We start from the raw sequence: 12,341 nt of genomic DNA, 5'->3' as shown, positions 1-12,341 counted from the left end.
AATTGACTTCTTATTTTTAATATTAATTTCAATTATGCATTTAAAATATTATTTATTTATTGGACTGAGAAAGCCCCTATCTGATTGAGTCCCCTAAACACATGTAATGACCAGATTTGATGTCAGGAATTGAGAATCCAATCCATGTGACATGGATAGGGACCTAACTATTTGAACCATTACCCTCTTTCTCCCAGGCTCTGTTTCTTCAGGAAGCTGAAATCAGGGCAGAGCCAGGGACCTAATCTAGTCACTCTGATGTGAGATACATGTGTCTGGGTTTTTTTCTTAAGATTTATTTGTTTATCTGAGATGTAGAGTTACAGACCGAGAGAGAGAGAGACAGAGAAAGGTCTTCTGTCTACTGGTTCACTTCCCAAATGGCATGACCACAATAGCTGGAGCCAGGCTGATCTGGAATCAGGAGTCAGGAGCTTCTTCTGGGTCTCCCACATGGGTACAGTGGCCCAAGGACTTGGGCCATCTTCTACTTCCTTCCCAGGCCATAGCAGAGAGCTGGATCTGAAGAGGAACAGCTAGGACATGAACCAGCACCCATATCAGATGCCAACATCACAAGTGGCGGATTAGCTACTAAGCCACAGTACCAGCCCTGATACAAACTTCTTAACCGGTAGCTTAGCCATTAGGCCAAGTGACTACTCCAATTAGGCCCTTGGAGTATTAAACAAAGACTTCAATATTGAATTGTGTAAAATATTCTGAAAACTCTTGGGTTCAAAAAGTTACCTTTCTTGCATTTGGCATTGTGGTACAGTGGATTAAGCTGCCTCCTCTGATACTGGTATTGAAAATCAAAGGGCTAGTTTCATTCCCAGCTGCTGCTGCTGCTCTGCTTACAATCCAACTCTCTGTTAATGGACCTGGGAAAACAGCAGAAGATGGTCCAAGTACTTGGGCCCCTGCAACTACATGGGAGACCCAGATCGAGTTCTTTGCCCCTGGCTTTGGCTTGACTCAGCCTCAGCCATGGCAGCCATTTTGGGGAGTAAACAAGCAGATGGAAGATCTCTGTCTCTCTATATATAACTATTTTTCAAATAAACACATCTTTAAAATTTACTTTTCTTTCTAAACTAATTTTCTAAAATTAACACCTGTTGAATAATTAATTAACATCTGTTGTGTGCAGAGCAACATTCACTAGCAGTACAGTGCATGTAAAAGCATCTGCCTCCCTCCATCTTGTCTCCTTCTCCATAGCTTCTATTGTTAAAAGCATTTAGTGTGGGCCGGTGCCATGGCTTAACAGGCTAATCCTACACCTTGCGGCACTGGCACATCAGGTTCTAGTCCCGGTCGGGGTGCTGGATTCTATCCTGGTTGCCCCTCTTCCAGGCCAGCTCTCTGCTGTGGCCCGGGAAGGCAGTGGAGGATGGCCCAAGTGCTTGGGTCCTGCACCCGCATGGGAGACCAGGAGAAGCACCTGGCTCCTGGCTTTGGATCAGCATGATGAGCCGTCCACAGCGGCCATTGGAGGGTGAACCAATGGCAAAAAGGAAGACCTTTCTCTCTGTCTCTCTCTCTCATTATCCACTCTGCTTGTCCAAAAAAAAAAAAAAAAAAAAAAGCATTTAGTGTGAACAAATCTGTTTGGAGATTGACTTTCTCCTTAGGGCTTACATAAAAACATCTGATGTAGCAGGGGCCCCAATATGGACTCACCATGCCCTCTGTTGGAATGGACACATCCCAGTGGGAAATTCACAAGGTGGCCAGTCAGAGGTCATAAGGTTATGGAGGAGGTTTAAAGGCATAATAGAGGAAATTATGTGATGGAGGGGTCCCATAGGTCCCTAAGGATTGTTAAATTTAAAGGTCAGAGATAATGACCTATAAGCAGGCTCCTGTAAGAGCCCATAAAGAGGAAGACTAGCAAGAGAAAAACCAGAGATCCAGAAAAGGAACAGTAATCTTATACCCCCAAACTAAAATCCAGTACTAGAAGTTCTAATCATGGGATGGTCAGTTAAAAAAGTCTGGGAATAAGGATTTAGGTTAGCAAGTGTCTTAAGAAGTCCAGGACTTCATCCTATGGATTAGTCCATATAAATTTAAAAGCACTTGATGTTATTGAGCCTGGATTTTTGCCTAGAAATCTCCAAGCAATAGTACAACAATTGGGGCAACCGCTGCCTGATAAAGTCTCCTCCACCAGGAATTGAAAATCTCAACAATAGTTAAACACTTATAACAAAGGGACACTTGTGGCTCACAAAATAGGTGAGATAAGTTTCTTGACAATGATACCCAAGGACACTATGATAGACTCCAGAAAAGAAATTAATGTGTGTTGGAACACATGCAGGAAAATAGAGTCAAGAGGTCATTTAGGAGACAGAACTCTAAGATAAGGAGTCAGAGTAAAAAGGCTGGTGCTTTTCTCAACTCACTTGGGAGTGTAGAGTCTTCCAAAGATATGCATGAATCACTTCAAGGAGAAAACTCCAAGGAGGATACTGAAAAGGGAGCTCAGGAATCTCACCTTTCCTCCACTAAGTAGAATTGTCCAATAAGAAATGAAAGTAAAGAGGAAATCAGTGTTCAGATATTGGGCATTTTGAGTCTAGAATTCATCTGGGGAGTTTTGGGTCACATAAATGAGTAGCCTCAGTCAGAGACCATCAGTCCTCTACCAGGTTACCTCCAGTCACATGCACCCTTGTCATCATCTCAGAAAGGAAAATGAAGATGATAGGAAAGAGAAAGTAGGAGTGATAGGCCATTGGTGATCTTTTATTTGCCACTTGGAGAGGAAAGCCTAGCGGGTCCCCAATAATGTTGTAGGACTACTAGTGAGATTAGTTTTCACTGGGTTCATGTCCCAGTGTCAATGACAACTTATGAGACAGGACACAATGGTGAGAGTAGAAGTGAAGTTTTATTTAAGAGAAAGAGAGGGTCCAAACAAGTGGAGGGACTGGCAGAAAGAGACATCAAGCCACAGGGACTGACAATCTAGGGGTGTTTGTGTTTTTAGTACATTATCTCCAAGGACCAAGTGTGGTGGTTATACAAGATCTATGATGGCAGGGCAGTTTCAATGGAGCCATTTGTAACTTGTTTGTGTCAAAACCTAGATCTCATTGTGTGCTGGCAAATATTTGTACAAGGGGTTTCCATTTTTTTTTGTTTGTTTAGTGTGTACAAGCTATTAATGAGCAGCAACATACATGCTGGTAAGGACCTGCAGGATGGACACCATCTAGTGTATTTCTAGTCCTAGGCTCCCTCAAACACAGCCTGTTATTTTTTTTTTAATTTTGTTTTTGTATAGTGGGGCCATTTTATTCCAGGTGTGTTTCTCTGTATGTCAGATTTACCCATCAAGCTTGAGTTTTCTTTTGCGCATCAGACTTGGATTACTTCAGCCCCTTGTCCCTGGCTACCTAATTCAGACTTAATCTGTCTCCTGTCTATTAATATCCAGCATGGATAACTAGAAGAGGGGCTCTCATAGGCTCTAAACAGAAATAAATGTTGAGGAAATGGAGATGCCCATTCCCTGATTTGATTAGTTTTCAGTGAAGACATGTGTTGAAATATTGCACTCTTCTCCATAAAAATATACATGTATTGTGTTAATCAAAGATGAATAAATACTTGTGGGAAAATGCAAATATTGAGGCTAAGCTCAGTTCTTTGGAGATTAATCAGAAGCTCCAGTGTGGCCCACACTCTGTTTAACCAACCCTGGCCCTAATTCACAATGACCTTGAGCTTCCTTACTGGGGACATTTAACACCAAAGGAAAATGAGAACCAGAGCCTAACAGAAACTCAGCGAGTTCTGTTTAATGATTTATTTTCAGAGCTCCTTTTCAGCACCAACTTTTCCATCAGTCAGCCACTCAGGAAGCAGGACAGCCAATAGTAGCCTCCATTTTCATCTGTAAAGGAACAGGTTACTAGTAGCATCCAAAGTTGCTTCTACCAGCCAGAAAGAATTGCAAATCATTACCAAGACATCTTTTAAAATTGTCAACAGAAATGCCATGAATACAATGGTTATGCCAGAAGCTAGAGCTAGTCGGACCTGAAATCAGGATTGAGAAAGATAAGAGAAGGATACAATATAAAACGTGTCTGGGTACCCAGCCAACTGGTCAATACCTTTTACAGGGGAATCTGCATCAGAATCAGAGGCAGGAATCAAACTCAGGCACTCTGATATGGGATTCAGATGTCCAAGTGGCAGTTTACCTCACAGCACCACAGTGCTTTCCCCTATTCAATTTTATCTTGCCTTTTCACTTGGCAGTTTGTTGTAATTAAATTTCTATGATGTTTGTGTAAATTTATCTTCCTTCATTCAATAGTTGTGCAGTATTCTACTATTTAACTGCAATTTATTTCAACAGTGCCTGAATCATACAAAGCACTCAATGAAAATGGACTGTTGTTTATGATCATACACATATTTGCTTATTTCCTTACTTATGCCCCTTCCTGTATATTTATACTTTCTTCTTTTTAATGTACAAGTTTCCAGACATAAGTACATTTTAAGGCATAAACTCTGTTTTTATTAATCAATTCTATAGTTTTATTTTTGCCTTTATTATTGTATTGGTGCTTTGTTACTATAGTAAAATACACAGCTTTATAAAGAAGAGAGGCTCATCTAGCTTACAGTTTTCAAGGCTTAATGTTCAAGTAGAATGGTACAGGCTCTTGCCAGTGCCCTCCTGGGATATCATCTCATAGCAAGTGGCCTTTGTGCTTGCAGAAGTCCTGGGTGGCAAAGAACACCAAAGACAGGAGGAGGGTGTGCGCATTTCTATGTCTTGTCTCTCCTGTCTTCATATGAAGCCACCAAGATTCCACCTTTAGGTTCCTGCCTGATACCCTTATCAAATCCTTATCACTTCCCAAAGGCCTCCCCTCTGCACACCATAATTGGATTAGGTTTTCACCCTCTTTGTGTCTCATAATGGGAATGAAATCTCAACACATGGAGTCCTAGGGGGCACTCAGACTGTATCCAAATCATAGCAAGTACTCTGTTCTACTTTCTGTGAGTTAACTTTGATGTTATACTATCTTGTAGGTACACTTATATTTCTCTCTCATTTTCTATGGAGGTATTTTACGTCAATCCATAAAAAGTATTTTTTAAAAATTTATTTGAAAGACAGAGTCACAGTGAGAGAAGAGAGGAGAGAGAGAAGAGAGAGAGAGAGAGAGAGAGAGAGAGAGAGAGAGAGAGAGAGAGAGAGATTGGAGATAGAAAGAGATCTTCCATCTGCTGCTACACTCCCCAAATGGCTGCAATGGTCAAACTGAAATAAAGATCCTGAAACTCAGTCTTGGTCTCCCATATATGCAGCAAGTGTCCAAGTGCCTGGAAAATTTGCTGCTTTCCAGATGTATCAGCAAGGAGCTGGATTGGAATTGGAGTAGACAGGACTCAAACTAGCACTCACATGGGATGCCAGCATTGCAGGTGGTAGCTTAACATGCTTCACCACAATGCTGGCCTTCTATGAAAACTATTTCACTGTGACTTTGGCTGCTCACTATCAGTTTACCCAAATAAATCTTAATTTTTATCTTTGAGTTCGTATGACCCAAAATTTATTTCAAGTGATGACTTTACAATTCAAGTGTGGAAAATGGTTTTACAAGTACTGTTATTGCTATATTTGAATCTTGTTGTATTTATGTAATAATGCCCAGATGCTTTCTATATATAAGGAATAATTGGGTTTTTCTTTGACATAAGCAAGAGAATACTCTGACTACATGTGGTTTCAGGGTGCTTATGGAAGGTAAAACTGCCTGAAATTAGAGGATGTAATGCAGTACAGCTGAAGGTGAGCTGCCATCTCAAAGAGGCTATGCATTAATAACTCATTTACTTGGTGACTTTCCAGTTTCTTTATGTAGGGACCAATTACTATAAACTTCTCTCTTAACACTGCTTTTGCTGTATTCAATAAGGTTTTTTTAAAGATTTATTTATTTGAATGTAAAAGTTATGCAGAGAGAGAAGGAAAGGCAGAGAGAGAGTGAGAGAGAGAGAGAGAGGTCTTCCATCCACTGGTTCACTCCCCAACTGGCTTCAATGGCTGGCGCTGCACTGATCTAAAGCCAGGAACTTCTTCCAGGTCTCCCACACAGGTGCAGGGGCCCAAGGACTTGGGCCATCTTCCATTGCCCATCCAGACCACAGCAGAGAGCTGGATAGGAACTGGAGCAGCTGGGACCAGAACTGGAACACATATGGGATGCTGGGACTGCAGGCAGCAGCTTCACCTGCTATGCCATAGCGCTGGCCCCATCCTATAAGTTTTGATATGCTGTTATTGTCATTTTCATTCACTTTCAGGAATTTTTAAATTTCTCTTTTGATTTCTTTGGCCTACTGTTCATTTGGGAGCATGTTTTTCACTCTCCATGTGTTTGCATATGTTCTAGAGATTCTTGATTTATTGATTTTCAGCTTCAATCCATTATGATCAGAGAAGACACATGGCATAATTTTGATTTTTTTTTAGTTTACTGAGACTTGCTTTATGGCATGGTATATGGTATATCCTAGAGAAAGTGTCATGCAATGATGAGTAGAATGTGTATTCTGCAACTGTGGGGTGAAAGAATCTGTAGAGATTGGTTAAATCCATTTGGTCTATAGAAATGCTTAGCTCTATTGTTTCTTTGTTGATTTCCTGTCTGGTTGATCTATCTATTGCTGAAAGTAGGGTGTTGAAGTCCCCATTACCATTTTGTTAAAGATTTATTTATTTTGGCCAGCACCATGGCTCAATAGGCTAATCCTCCACCTGTGGCACTGGCACACTGTGTTCTAGTCCCGGTTGGGGTGCCGGATTCTGTCCCAGTTGTCCCTCTTCCAGGCCAGCTATCTGCTATGGCCCAGGAGCGCAGTGGTGGATGGCCCAAGTGTTTAGGCCCTGCACCTGCATGGGAGACCAGGAGAAGCACCTGGCTCCTGGCTTTGGATCAGCGTGATGCACTGGCCACAATGTGCCAGCCGCAGCGGCCATTGGAAGGTGAACCAACGGCAAAAGGAAGACCTTTCTCTCTGTCTCTCTCTCTCTTACTGTCCACTCTACCTGTCAAAAAAAAAGAAGAAGATTTATTTATTTCAGAGGCAGAATTACAGAGGGAGATACAGGGAGAGAAGTCTTGTTTTTTGTTTATTTGTTTATTTTACTTGTTTGAAAGAATTACAGAGAGAGGTAGAGACACATGGGGGGGGTCCTTCCATCCACTGGTTCACTCCCCAAGTAGCTGCAATGGCTGGAGCTGAGCCAATCCAAAGCCAGGAGCCAGGAACTTCTTTCATGTCTCTCATGAAGGTGCAGGGGTCCAAGGACTTGTGCCATCCTCTGCTGAATTTTCCAAGTGCATCAGCAGGGAGCTAGGTCAGAAGTGGAGGAGCTGGGACTTAAACTGGTGCCCATATGGGATGCTGGCATTGCAGGCCGGGGTTTTAGTGTGCTGTGCAACAGTGCCACTTACCCCCACTGCTATTGTATTGGATTTTATGTCTCCCTTTAGATCAACTAACAGTTGCCTTGTAATAGCCAGGTGCCTTGTAATTGGGTACATATACATTTATTATAGTCACATCTTCCTCCTGAATTGATCCTTAATCATTACATAGTGTCTTTCTCTGTCTCTTTTACAGTATTTGTGTTAAAGTCTATTTTATCTGATATTAGGAAGGCTACACCTGCCCTTTTTTAATGCTTTCCATTAGAATGGAATATTATTTCCCATCCTTTTAGTTTTTGTGTATCTTTGTTGGTGAGATGTTTTAGTTGTAGGCAGCAAATAGATGGGTCTTGTTTTTTAATCCATTTGGCCAGTCTGTATCTTTTAGCTGCAGAATTGAGGTCATTTACATTCAAGGTGACTATTGATAAGTAATGACTTGGCTCTGCCATTTTTTCTATGAATATTCCTATTGCTAACTTTGAATTTCTTTTATACTTTTACTGGGAGATTTTCTGCCTTCATATTCTTTCATGATGCTGGCTTTTTTTTTTTAAAGGTTGTATTTATTCATTTGAGAGGTAGAGTTATAGACAGAGGGAGAGACAGAGAGAAAGGTCTTCCTTCCACTGGTTTACTCCCCAAATGGCTGCAAATGGCTGGAGCTGTTCTGATCTGAAGCCAGGAGCTAGGAGCTTCTTTCTGGTCTCCCACATGGGTGCAGGAGCCCAAGCGTTTGGGCCATCTTCTACTGTTTCCCAGACCATAACAGAGACCTGGATAGGTCTAGAACCAGTGTCCATATGGGATAATGAGCTGTAGGCAAAGGATTAACCTACTGTGCCACAGGTGCTGGCCCCAGTGATGTCTTGCTTTCTGTGTTTCTCTGTGTGGCACATCCTTTAGCATCTTTTGTAAGGCTGATTAAGTGGTGACAAATTAATTCAATTTCTGTTTATTATGGAAGGTCTTCATTTTACCTTCATTCATAGTTGAAATCTTTGAATTCTGGACTAACAGTTTTTTTCTCTTAAATTTTGGACTATATCTTGCCATTCTCTTCTAGCCTGTAGGGTTTTTGATGAGTAGTCAGCTGAGATTCTAATTGGAGATCCTCTGAAAGTAATTTGGTGTTTCTCTCATGAACATTTTAGAATATTTTCTTTTTTTTTAATATTTGTTTGTTTATTTAAAAGGTAGAGCAACAGAGAGGGAGACACAGAGATCTTCCATCCGTTGGTTCATGTCCCAAATAGCCAGGACTGGGCTCAGTCAAAGCCAGGAGCCCAAAGCTTCATCTGGTCTCCCACATGGGTGGCAGGGTCCAAGTATGTGGTCCATCTTCCAATGCTTTCCCAGATGTAGGCAGGACTCAAATCAGCACTAAAATATGGGCATCACAGGCAGAGGTTTAACCCACTGTGCCACAATGCCAGTCCCTATCCAAGATCTTAAAACATGTTATTCTCCCCAAAAGCTGGTTGCTTCCAAACTTGATTTAATATTTTGCATGTTTTCTCTCCTTTGCTTGGTAAATATATTTGCTTCTCCTTTCTGTAATTGATGTCTCACAGCTGATTTTTGCTGTCTTGTCAACTGCCATTTTACCTTCTGTTTTACCAGTTCCGGAGGAATTGTTGAACAGCTTACAACAGTGCCTGCAGAAGTAACACTCAGAGTTCTTGTTCTACACTGAGTAAGATTTCCCAAACTTTCTTGATCCCTGAAAGGCCTGAATTCCTTGTTTAGTGATGACAGGGCAATCAGATCAGGGCACTCGTCTTCACACTCCTCAGGGCCAGCAGCGACTCCTCCAGGACCAGTCTGACCATCCTGCCACGTGCCATTTTCAGTTCTGTTTTTCTCCCCAGAAAGCTCAGTTGTTAAATTGCTCTCAACAACCTGTCCTTTCATTTCCTCCAAAGCCTGCCTGAATCCAGTAATTTCAAACACGTGTATGCCAGTATGCTCCCCTAACAAACTGTCCTCCTTTATTCGCTCGAGTTCTCCAGGTGACCTGCGACAGTGGCCACATGCTTCATCCACAGAGCTCTTTTCACTCTCATTCTCTGACCTACAGACCTTTGCTTCTTCTGACGCCTCTTCATCAGAAAGTGAGCAATCAGATCCCTGCTCTGTGGCGGAGTTTCCATCATCTGGCCCAAGTGGATGCAGCAGTTTATCATCGACCTGCATCTCCTTTGTGTAGCCGCTGGCAGAGACCTCCACATCCAGAGAGTCTTCCCTCCTGATGTCACTAAATGTTGGATAAAGCTCACATTCATAGTTGAAACGTTTGATGAAGAAATCTCTCACACATTTAACATTTCTGTCGAAATACCACTCAGCATTGGGATGAGAAGTTGAAACCATCTGTGGAAAATCAATCATGGTGATATGGTCATCTTTATCCAAAATGAGATTGAATTCATTGAAATCTCCATGAATCAGCCCATGATTTGCAAGTTTGACAATTAGTTCCATTGCTTCATCATATACAGATGCAGGGTCTTCAACATGATGTATCTGACACAAAGGATAGCCATTTATGAGCTCCATGACCACTGCGTGGCGATTGTAATCAACTGGTTTTGGAACTGGAAATTTCCTCTCATGTAATGCCTTCATATAGGCAAACTCCTTCATGGCAGAGAGACGAGACAAATAAAGCCAAGAGACATTATGCCTGTGTTTATGGTAGTCACGCTTGTTTTTCAAATTTCGGAAGGAAGTTCTTCCTAGTCTATGAAGCTTCAATGCAAATTGCTGTCCTTCTTCATTTGCAACGATGTAAATATCTGATTCTTTGCCAACACCCATCTGGTTTCCAACAGACTCGACTACCTGTCTAAAAGAAAGTGTTTTCAAAGCAAGGTAGTCATAGCCTGCGTTTGTCAGCCGATAGCCCTGGACAGTTTTGGTACGCTCCCAGGCTATGAGCTTATGTTTCACTAATTCTCTTAAAACTTTATTACAGCCACCATGTTTAAGGCTGGCTATAGAAGCAATCAAACTGCAGGGAACTATTTCATGGTTCTTCATGCCCATTTCAACTGCTGTCAGGACCCTGAAGTCATCCCGGCTCATGTAGCCAACTTGGCCACATTCACCTTGCCCATGGCAGCGGCTCCACAGCCAGCCCGGCGCGCAGAGCACGGCCTTCCGCGTGCATGACGGCCGCGCGTCGCCTGCGTATGCGCCGGCGTGCGCCCCAGGTCCTTGTCGCAGGAAGAAGGCGCTCTGGTCCCCGGAGCGTGCTGGAGGGAGGCGTCGCCTGTGTGATGGAGCACCGGGCGGGGAACAAGGGGGCGTTTTATTTGCCATCGATTTTGCGTGGAACTGAGTTGGCGGAGTGTACATGCTCTCTACAATTCGGCGTTTTGTTTTTCACATCTGTCAGGACTGGCTGCCTTGAGGATGTGTCCAGCCTCAGCGGAGTGGTGACTTTACGGGAGGAACTCATGTTATCCCCAGAGTCCCAACAAGAGCGCTGGGCTGAACTGGAGGAAGACCAGAGACGACGACTGTAATTCCTAACTGCACCCCTTAGGGACACGAGATCACGCGGCTCAGGAGAACGTTTCCACGCTTGCTTGCTCGTTCACTATCTCAGGAATGCGCCTAGAATCTTTTCTTTATGTTTTATGTTTTACTGTGGAAAGTTTGACTACAGTGTGTCATGGTGAAGATCTCTTCTGGTTATCTTTGTTAGGAGTTCTATGTGCTTCCTTTACTTTCTCCAAATTAGGGAAGTTTTGTGCAATTATTTTACTGAATAGGCCTTCTAATCCATTCTCTCTTTCCACACCTTCAGAAACTCCTAAGACCTGTATGTTGGGTCATTTGTATAGTATCCCATAAATATCCAATGTTGTTTTTAATTGTTCTAATTTCCTCTTTTTTTTTTTTTTTTTTTTTGGTGTGACTGTAAAATTTCCAGATAGTTTTCTTCTAGCTTGGATAGCTTGGAAATTCTTTCTTCTGCCTTACTGAGTCTGTTGTTAGGGCTTTCCACCGCATTTTTATTTGATCTATTGAATTCTTAATATCTAATATTTCATTTTGATTTCTCTTTAAAATATCAATTTCATGGGAAAAATTTTCAATCATATAATGTATGGTTTTCTTTAGTTCGTGGATTTGCTTATGATTACTTTTGAGTAATCCTATGATTAAGTTTTTGAATTCTGTTTCCAGCATTTACTCAATTTATTCATCTTCAGATTCTACTATTGAAATGTTGTTGTGGTTCTTTGTGGGGGGATCATGGTGTCTTTATTATTTTTGTTTCTGTAATTTTTGCATTTATTTTTAGGCATCTGTAGAGTACATTGTGTTTTTTTTCTTTGATGGCTTATATCTTTGAGCTATACTTCTGTGGCTTAGTGGAATGTATGTACTTTCATTGAATATCAAAGGGTGTGTGCTTGGTGTGGTTAGAGAGTTCTGGTCAGTGCTACAGGGTGGGGTGAGTACCCAGGGTAATACCCAAGTTGGACGTTGCAGCTTTCCTCTGATTAATAGGAGGGTTGGGAATGGTCACCTCTGTTGGTGTGATCACCCCCTCACTTCCTCTCCAAGCTGAGCAATGCCCAGATATTAGCCCCTACTGTGTTCAACACTCATCTGCACTGCATATGAACCACATAAATTATCTGTACAGTCCTTACTGTGAGCATGGTTCCACTGATATTAGCTGCTCCCAGGAATCAAAGAACTCCAAGAGTGTGCTGTGGTACCCAGTGATTGCCAGAAACCCAACTACACCTTTTCTCCACTAATGCATTCACAGTGCTTTCTCAGTCTCAATACCCAGGGCTCCCATGGCCGAGGAGTGCAAGAAGGTCCTCTCTGCCCTGC

The 12,341-nt window shown here is 42.1% G+C and overlaps 1 pseudogene; it reads right to left on the bottom strand.

The window, feature by feature from the left end:
- Positions 1–8,867: 8,867 nt before the first annotated feature.
- LOC133754818 (serine/threonine-protein kinase RIO2-like) lies at positions 8,868–10,600 on the bottom strand (annotated as a pseudogene).
- Positions 10,601–12,341: the final 1,741 nt, after the last annotated feature.

Source organism: Lepus europaeus, unplaced genomic scaffold, assembly GCF_033115175.1.
Source record: "Lepus europaeus isolate LE1 unplaced genomic scaffold, mLepTim1.pri SCAFFOLD_29, whole genome shotgun sequence".
Taxonomy (NCBI): Eukaryota; Metazoa; Chordata; class Mammalia; order Lagomorpha; family Leporidae; genus Lepus; species Lepus europaeus.
The sequence above is the reverse complement of the archived record's forward strand: the minus strand, read 5'-3'. Positions and strand labels throughout refer to the sequence as shown.